The sequence below is a fragment of the Mugil cephalus genome, chromosome 4 (assembly GCF_022458985.1).
Source record: "Mugil cephalus isolate CIBA_MC_2020 chromosome 4, CIBA_Mcephalus_1.1, whole genome shotgun sequence".
Lineage (NCBI taxonomy): Eukaryota > Metazoa > Chordata > Actinopteri > Mugiliformes > Mugilidae > Mugil > Mugil cephalus.
In genome coordinates, this window is record NC_061773.1 from 20,501 (window position 1) to 29,314 (window position 8,814).

Sequence of the window (8,814 nt, forward strand, 5' to 3'; positions counted from 1 at the left end):
ACTGGCTCTGCTCAACTGTTGATTGCTCTGGCTGCTTGGAGGACTGTCCAAGACATGTTGCTGGCCTTATTAAAGGACATATAGTAGTAATATTTAAACACAGACATCACATAGCTCAATCTGGGTATATTATTACCTAACATAATTATATCCTCAGTAGCCATTGATATATTTCAAACTGTTCCTTTCTCAATATAATGCAGTACACCACCACTAAGACCCACTATGAAATCAATGATGAACAAGGTGTAGTGTGTAGTCATCACATTTTTCAAAACATCAACAAAAATGTAGAGAAGATTCTTTGAAGTATAATTCATAGTAGAACTGCTGTATTGGACTGCATTGATTAGAACAGGTGGACCTAAGAAGTACATTTTGACTATGCACATTTTTTTAATGTGAAAGTTTATTCTGTACAAATTGAAACACATACTTGTCTTTTTGAGCAGTGACAGACGTTTCCTGGCTTCAAGTGGTCTGAGGGCAGAAAGGAGGTCACTCTCCTGCAGGTAGCTCAGGTCCTCAAGTCCTACACATTGTAGATGCTCCAGCAAAGGCTCAGGGTCTCTCAGTTTAGGCACTGATTTGATGAAAGACAGAAGCGGACTCTCTGCATCCATGACTAGGAGGACTAGAAGGAATGAAAAATACTGTTACTGTCAGATTTTAATCTTTCAAACTCCAGATGACTCGGAGTCAACAGTGCTATGCTTGAGTGAAATTACTCTTGTCCCACAAAGCTTGTACACATGCAAATGGTCATAATCTAGTTTCTGCTCAGGCTTCCAACATTTCATGCTTCATACAATGCAAATGCTGGCATATAGGACACATCATGAGGTGTAACAATAAATTATACATGCTGGTCCTGCATCACAAGCATGAGCTCAATCTGTCTGAATTCAATAGCCTCACCTTGGTTTAAACACAGAAAGACCCTTTTTGTACCGAGTGCCTTTCCACTGCACCTCGGAAGCTCAACATTGGGTTCTTTGACTAAGGTTTCTCCTACTGCTTCACTGTACAGTTCAGCATGGAAAGGAGTGGAGTTCTTAACCACCAGTTTATGCCATGAAATCAACTCTCACCACTTATCTGCAGAGAGAAAGAAAAAAAAAATTATGAATCATGAAAAGTGTGAGAACGACTCCCAGCACGCGATTTTAATGCCCCACCTTCACACACCGGAGGACAGGCCAACATGGAGGAGAATAGAACACAAATGGACATAAATGATAACGTAAGAAGGAAGAAAAATAAAAAGTGTGAGTTGGAGTTGTGAAATACATCTGTCATCAAAATAATGGCCTGGTGCAGGTCTGTGTAAAATCAAATAAAGGCCTGCAGCGAAAAGCCATATGTTTTTTTTTTGGTGAAATACGGTATGCAAGTTTTACACTTCACAGTGGCACAAATATGTCAATGGCACACACCAAACTCATTTATTTGGAGAGAAAAAAATGTCAGGGAAAAAAAAAAACACACTTTTTCCTCCCCAATATAACTTTGAAAGATGTTTAACACAAAGCAGCATCTCTGATAAAAACACATTGGTCACATGCTGTTTTAAGCTAACGTTAGCAGTGACCGTTTTCCAAACTCTTTCAAAAAAGAAAAGAAAGAAAATGACGTCTCTCAGCGAGAGAAAGCGTTTCTTGCACAGATGGTAAAAATACTAACGGGCATCCAGCCCACACTCAATATTCAGCTGTACTGCATGAGAACAGTCACCTCCCATCATGAATAAGCTTGAATCATAGCAGGGAGGCCTTTATTGCAGGAGAAACAACATTTTCATGTCTGTGGGGAAAACGACTTCTCTCAGCGAGAGAAAGCATTTCTTGCACAGATGGTAAAAATACTAACAGGCATCCACCTCACACTCATTATTCAGCTGTACTGCACGAGAACTGTCACCTCCCATCATGAATAAGCTTGAATTATAGCAGTGAGGCCTTTATTGCAGGAGAAACAACATTTTCATGCTCCAGCAGAGGGGCGGCAGATGGCGAGAAATTGATCCGGAAAAGGTGCGCCTTTCTCGGCCTAACAGGCGCACGGTGGGGCCCCTGTGTTCTGGAGCAACCGCGTGCCTGAAACAGTCATTCTCAGCATAACAAGTCATTAGGAGGTGTGTTCTCACATTCAGCACAATAAGTCACAAAATGAGCTCAGTTCCACTAGTCTGACACTTTGTGACACTCTGTGCAGAAAACGACTTCTCTCAGCGAGACAAAGCGTTACTCAGTTACTTAATCAATTGTGGAGTCCAGTACTAGAGAAAATGTACTCAGTTACTTTATTAATTGTGGAGTCCAGTACTAGAGTAAAAGTACTCAGTTACTTTTTTAATGTGGAGTCCAGTACTAGAGTAAAAGTACTCAGTTACTTTTTTAATGTGGAGTCCAGTACTAGAGTAAAAGTACTCAGTTACTTTATTAATGTGGAGTCCAGTACTAGAGTAAAAGTACTCAGTTACTTTTTTAATGTTGAGTCCAGTACTAGAGTAAAAGTACTCAGTTACTTTATTAATGTGGAGTCCAGTACTACAGTCAAAGTGCACAGTTACTTTATTAATGGTGGAGTCCAGTACTATAGTAAAAGCCCCCCTCCTTAAGTACTGCAGCAAACAACATGAGCAGGTACACACCTGCTGTTAATTAGACCCTTCTCCCTATATGATGCTATGATACTATGAGATCCTCCCTCCTCCTCCATTGCTGAGAGCTCCTCTGTGCGTGTGGGTTTTGTAACCATGGTTATGGCAGTAGTAGAGTAAAAGTACTCAGTTACTTCATGACGGGTGGAGTCCAGCACTAGAGTAAAAGTATTCAGTTACTTTATTAACGCTGAAATCCAGTACAAGAGTTAAAGTACTCAGTTACTTTATTAATGGTGGAGTCCAGTACTAGTGTAAAAATACTCAGTTACTTTATTACGGGTGGAGTTTAGTACTAGAGTAAAAGTACTCAGTTACTTTATTAATGGTGGAGTCTAGTACTAGAGTAAAAGTATTCAATTAGTTTATTAATTGTGGAGTCCAGCACTCGAGTAAGAGTACTCAGTTACTTTATTAATGTGGAGTCCAGTACTAGAGTAAGAGTACTCAGTTACTTTATTAATGTGGAGTCCAGTACTAGAGTAAAAGTACTCAGTTACTTCATTAATTGTGGAGTCCAGTACTAGAGTAAAAGCCCCCCTCCTTAAGTACTGCAGCAAACCTCATGAGCAGGTACACACCTGCTGTTAATTAACCCCTCCTCCCTATATAATGCTGTCACTATGAGATCCTTCCTCCTCCTCCATTGCTGTGAGCTCCTCCGTGCGTGTGAGTTTTGTAACCATGGTTACGGCCCCTCTCCTGCTCTCTCACAGCTTACATAAGAACTTTAGTTCTTATGTAAGGGGGGGGGTAGCTATCTCTGTACCCTAGGATTTGGCCTCCGAACAAATGTTCATAACTCACGATAGGTCGTACGGGGAAAATGAACGCATTGTGAGCGTGAGACGAGGGTCCTCTTCGATTTAATGTTGGTTCCACGCGTGTACAGCGAAAACTGTGGGCGCTGTGACGAGAGAGAGAGAACACTTTGCATTGCCGTTTTTTTTATCCCAAATCTGACTTTTTTTTAAACATGGGAGCGGATGGGCGGAATGTTGGTCGCACGGAAGGGCCTGGAGTCCAAACCGTAGGACGTACACGAATCAGAGATGCCCCATCGGAAAGCCAACAAAAATTCCTACGTTTTTATGTAATTTTTGTTTCTGTAGCTCCAAATTTGTGGCCGCCAGACAACTTTGAACCTCTTTTCGGTTAAAACTGAAAAATCCTCTCGCTAGAGTGCGGCCATAGGGTCCCATGTTAAACGATATTTTTCAACTTTTTTCACCCAAACGTAAACTGCAACCAAACCATAGCAGGTACAGAAACGCCGTTTTGTGGAAAAGAAAGCTGCACTTGTCGTGCCTCGTACAAACTTCTCAGAATTTCTCTACTCCAAAGCATGGCCGAGTAATCATTCAGCAAAGGGGGCGAGGCGATTTTGGAATGTTGGCGCTTTTTTCTGGCTTTTCCATTCATTCCTATGGGAAAAAATCTGTCACTTTTTTGTCATTTATTCTCACACCGTTTCATCAATCCCTTATTAAAGTCATAGCACAACATTCCCGATCGAGTCCCAAGTCTTGATATATCTGTCAGGCCGTGACTCAAAGCAGGACTCAGAATGCAGAGATAAGAAATGACAAAAGACTTTTATTGGATTCTCCAGAGATCCCTCACAGAGGGACAAACAAATGGCTACAAAAAAAACCTAGACGCTAATCTGAAAACTGAGAACGAAAAACTCTCCAGAAGGAGGAAAACTCAAATCAAAGAAACAAATAAAAAAAAACACAAAACACTCCGAATGGAGGAAAACCTCAGGACTAAGGATCTAAACTAAGGAAAGAATTAACAAACAAAAACTCTCTTCGAGAGGAATAACAGGCTTACTTGAAAACTTCTATGGTTGAAGACATGAAACAAGGCACGGGTGCAGGGTGAGGACGATAACACTCTGGCACAAGACCAGGTGAACACAGACTACTTAAACACATGAAGGGAAATAGGGGACAGGTGGAAACACTTAGGGCAATCAGACAGAGACACATGAGGAAGGGCAAGTGACCTGAAACGAGAGGAGAATTACTTTTCAAAATAAAACAGGAAATGACAGGACAAAACAACCCCAAGACATGACAACCTCACCACGGTGTGACAACATCATTGTCCATATCGCTCCAGAACTCTGGGACGAGTAGCGTGCCGAAAAAGCTACGGAGGAAGAATAAGCGAAACGTGAGTAATAACAATATAGAGGCATCGCGTTGCATTGCCTCGATAATAAACACAAGCAATAACAATATAGAGGCATCGCGTTGCATTGCCTCGATAACTAGAAAATTCCCAAGGGTAAATTTTGAACGAGGCAATGCTGCTCGTGCCGACTAATTCCAAAGTCGACGTCGTATCGCAACCATCTGAGGTGGTCATGATGTTTTGGCAGATTGTCTGAGATCCTGCATTGTGTCGGTAGACAGACCAGAACCACAGCTGGGCCACGAGTGTCGCATCAATAATGGTCCCCGTCCCATTGTACTGCTGTAATGGCCTGAGTGGTCATAATGTTTTGGCTGGCATATTTGAATGTGCGGTCAGTGTTGGATGCACGTTCAGATGTGCGGAAGGAGCACGTGGTCATGCGCTACAGTGGGGTGTTTGTGGAGTGAAATATGGCCTCCTTCTTCTTGTCTGTCCATGTGTAAGGTAGTCGTAATGATTTGGCGGTGTGAGTAACTTAGTGTTCCAACTTAGTGTTCCAGGTACACAGCTGTTGTGTTAATGAAAGCCTCCCTCCTGAGGAACTGCTGCAAATGTCAGATTCTTCACTGTAAGGTGTTCCTAATAATATGGCCACCTGGGTGACTCAGCAGTGAGCAGCCATATTGAGAAGGTACACAGCTGTTGTGTTACTGAAAGCCTCCCTCCTTAGGTAATGCTGCAAATCTCAGATCTGCCTTTTTACATCTTAATGGATGTGTAAGGTGTTCCTAATAATTTGGCCACCTGAGTGACTCAGCAGTGAGCAGCCATATTGAGCAGGTACACACCTGCTGTTAATTAGACCCTCCTCCCTATATAATGCTGTCAATATGAGGACTGCTGTAATGGCCTGAGTGGTCATAATGTTTTGGCATTGTCTGCCTTGATAATAAACGCGAGCAATAACAATATAGAGGCATCGCGTTGCATTGCCTCGATAATAAACGCGAGCAATAACAATATAGAGGCATCGCGTTGCATTGCCTCGATAATAAACACGAGCAATAACAATATAGAGGCATCGCGTTGCATTGCCTCGATGACTAGAAAATTCCCCAAGGGGAAATTTTGAACGAGGCAGTGCTGCTTGTGCCGACTAATGCCGAGTTCGACCTATGGCAAACATCTGAGGTGGTCATAATCTTTTGGCACTCTAGTGTAGTAACGTCAGAGAGCCATTGCTTATTATTGATGCAGTTTAATCCTGTCTTTATCTGGATTTTGTATCATCTGCTCACTTCCTTTATTGTAACTGATATTCCTGTTTATAGTCTACTTACATTTAATCTATTAGTACAATATGTTTGTAGTTACTTAGTCATTGTGTTTATGCTGCTCACTCACCTGTACATAGGTTTCCATCTGTAAACATCGTCCATGTGTCGTCCAACCTGTACCATGCTTTTACTGCTGGCTGACCTTCTGCTTCGAGTGATAAATTGTAGTTAGTTGCTCTGGACCTGAACACATGTAATGACAATAAAGTTGAATCTGATCTAGTGTGTAAATACACAAATGAACAGAGCTGCTTTTAACGTTCACAACACTTTATTTTGAAGAGGTTGAGATATTTTGCCGATAAACCAATTGCATGATTAAACAATGAAATCAATGAAAACGTTTAGCAACATTTAAACAGCAAATGTATAACAAAACACACAAACTATTGTAAAGATGGACTAAATAGGGCGTTCTCCTCCACCTCATCCTTTTTAATTCAATTTAGTTTGTAAAGCACCAATAAAAATTGTCTCAAGACTCTTAACATAAACCGGCCTGAAACCTCCAGAGCAAGCCTGAAGGCGACGGTGGCAAGGAAAAACTCCCTTCAACAGGAAGAAACCTTGAGCAGAACCCAGCTCATATGGAGGGACCCATCTGCCGAAGGCCAGCCGAGTAGAGACAAAGAGGAGAAGGAACAAGATAAACAAAGATAGGTACATACATACATCCATGTGACTAAAGCTAACATGTGCAAGTCAATAATACAGATATATAGGTGTAGGTTTAAAAAAACTATTATGGCTAGCACAAAAATCTCTCATGTTTATTGATACGAGATTAAGAGATACTAGGACTTATGAATTAGAAGAGGAAACAGAGTTATCTCAGGGAGGAGACTGTCTATTTCCTTTACAACACAGTAACATTTAAGTCAAGTATTTGGCAGAGGATGTCGTACATCTAAATGAGGGCAACAGATTATTCATAAACATCCGTAATATATAGACCCTCAGTGAGATGCACCGATCCTGACCAACATCTATCAAATCAATAAAAAGTGTCAAACACCATATTGTCATATCATATTGTCCACTGGAAAGATGTCTCTGTTAGATTACAATATATTTCATGGACAGGAAATATTTATTAAATGTCCCATGATACTTTTAATAATTCAGAGGAAGCATCAAGACATGACAAGCTGTCATGTCTGCTGGAGGTCAGCTGGATAGAGGGCGATGAACCACTCAGGTGCTTCAGGTAGTCTGGTTTGAGGCAGAGTGTGGTGATGGTCTTCAACTCTGAAAAAAGACAAAAAAATAAAAATAAAGAAAATATACATGTTTGATGGCAATCAGACAACTCACACAGTTAACAAGTTTAACATTTTCCCACAACTGTAGGTCAAGTAACAGCTTACCACAAGTCTGTACAGTCAGTGTAGTCCCAATAACAAAGAGCAACAATGAAATGTGCAGTTACCCAAGTGAATTGTGGGTCCCTCTTCACTGGAGTCCTGTCAGGCGCTATTGTGGAGGTCCCTCCCCTCCCTGATGATGACGTTGGTTCGCACTGGAGCTCCTGTGGTACAGTAATATTACTTTATTGTATTGGACAAACATGTAGAAGTTAGAGGAAGTCAGAAATAAAAAGACTGATTAGATTAGAAATGCTACCTGTACTCATAAGACAGTCATCAAAGATGCCTCTGTCCTCTCTGGAGCTGCTGCCACCTCTGCTGCCAGTCATCAGCATCTGAAACAGAGCAAAGGTCTTGATATCAAGTAGTTACAAGAATGTGAGTTCAAACATAATCTGGCTGGTACTTCCCTCAGTCCTTGGAGTAGGATGGGTGTAGATGAGTCTCTGGAGCTTCAGCTGTCTTCAGTGGATTCTAACCCATATTCATGGAGCTGCTGCCTTCTGCCAAGTAGTATCTGAAAAAGAAGTCAAGCACATTTCGTACGTTTCATTTGTTGCGTCTCCACCATGCAGGAGAATGTAACAGGACATCATGTATTGGATGAGACACTGGTGCATGTGGACAGCTATGAACAACAATTATAAGTATCTGTGTGAGGTGTGTACAGAAGAACTTTGTCCTTTCCAACCACCTGGTAGTGTCTCACTGCTTCCCTGTTGTGACCTGGATTCATCCTCATGTCCAGCTGGTTTCTGCTGAGTCAAACACACAGATAAAAGAGAGGCAACTTCGTCTAAAACCACAGCGTACAATCGTACAATGTGTACAATCACAGCTGAGTTAGCTGCAGGACTTTGTATTTTGAAATGTTAAAAATCAAGTGAAAGTTGAATCCCTGATGTGTTGATGGAGTCATCTGAAGCATCTGGAGAACTGGTCATCTGGCCATATAGTCCATGGGCCAGAACGGATTTTGGTATCAGTCAAAGGGACGAAGGCTACCTATATTTTTTGGATAGATATATGTCTGTAGATATTTTTTTTGTATGATAGCCTTTCCAGGTGAGTAGCTAAATATTGGTTATCAGCTCATGAAGTTAACCACCCCCTAAGGAAAACTGTGTGTTAGACGCATGTGCATAATCTGTTTTACCCTCATGATTAGGACTTTTCTCAATGTTAAATAATATTGTGTTTGGTATCATTTTAAAGGGGACCTTCTAAGCTTCCATTTAAACCCAGTTGTGAACCTGTCTGATAAATATGGAGGTCACTGCAGCTCATCAAACCATCAAAAGCA

The 8,814-nt window shown here is 41.3% G+C and overlaps 1 long non-coding RNA gene across 1 annotated transcript; it reads right to left on the bottom strand.

Moving 5' to 3' along the window:
* Nucleotides 1-6,402: 6,402 nt before the first annotated feature.
* Nucleotides 6,403-8,511, bottom strand: LOC125006158. Its single transcript, XR_007112539.1, has 4 exons — nucleotides 8,206-8,511; nucleotides 7,768-8,028; nucleotides 7,574-7,672; nucleotides 6,403-7,392 (listed from the first exon to the last, which is right to left on the bottom strand). It is a non-coding gene; the product is annotated as an uncharacterized LOC125006158 (long non-coding RNA).
* Nucleotides 8,512-8,814: the final 303 nt, after the last annotated feature.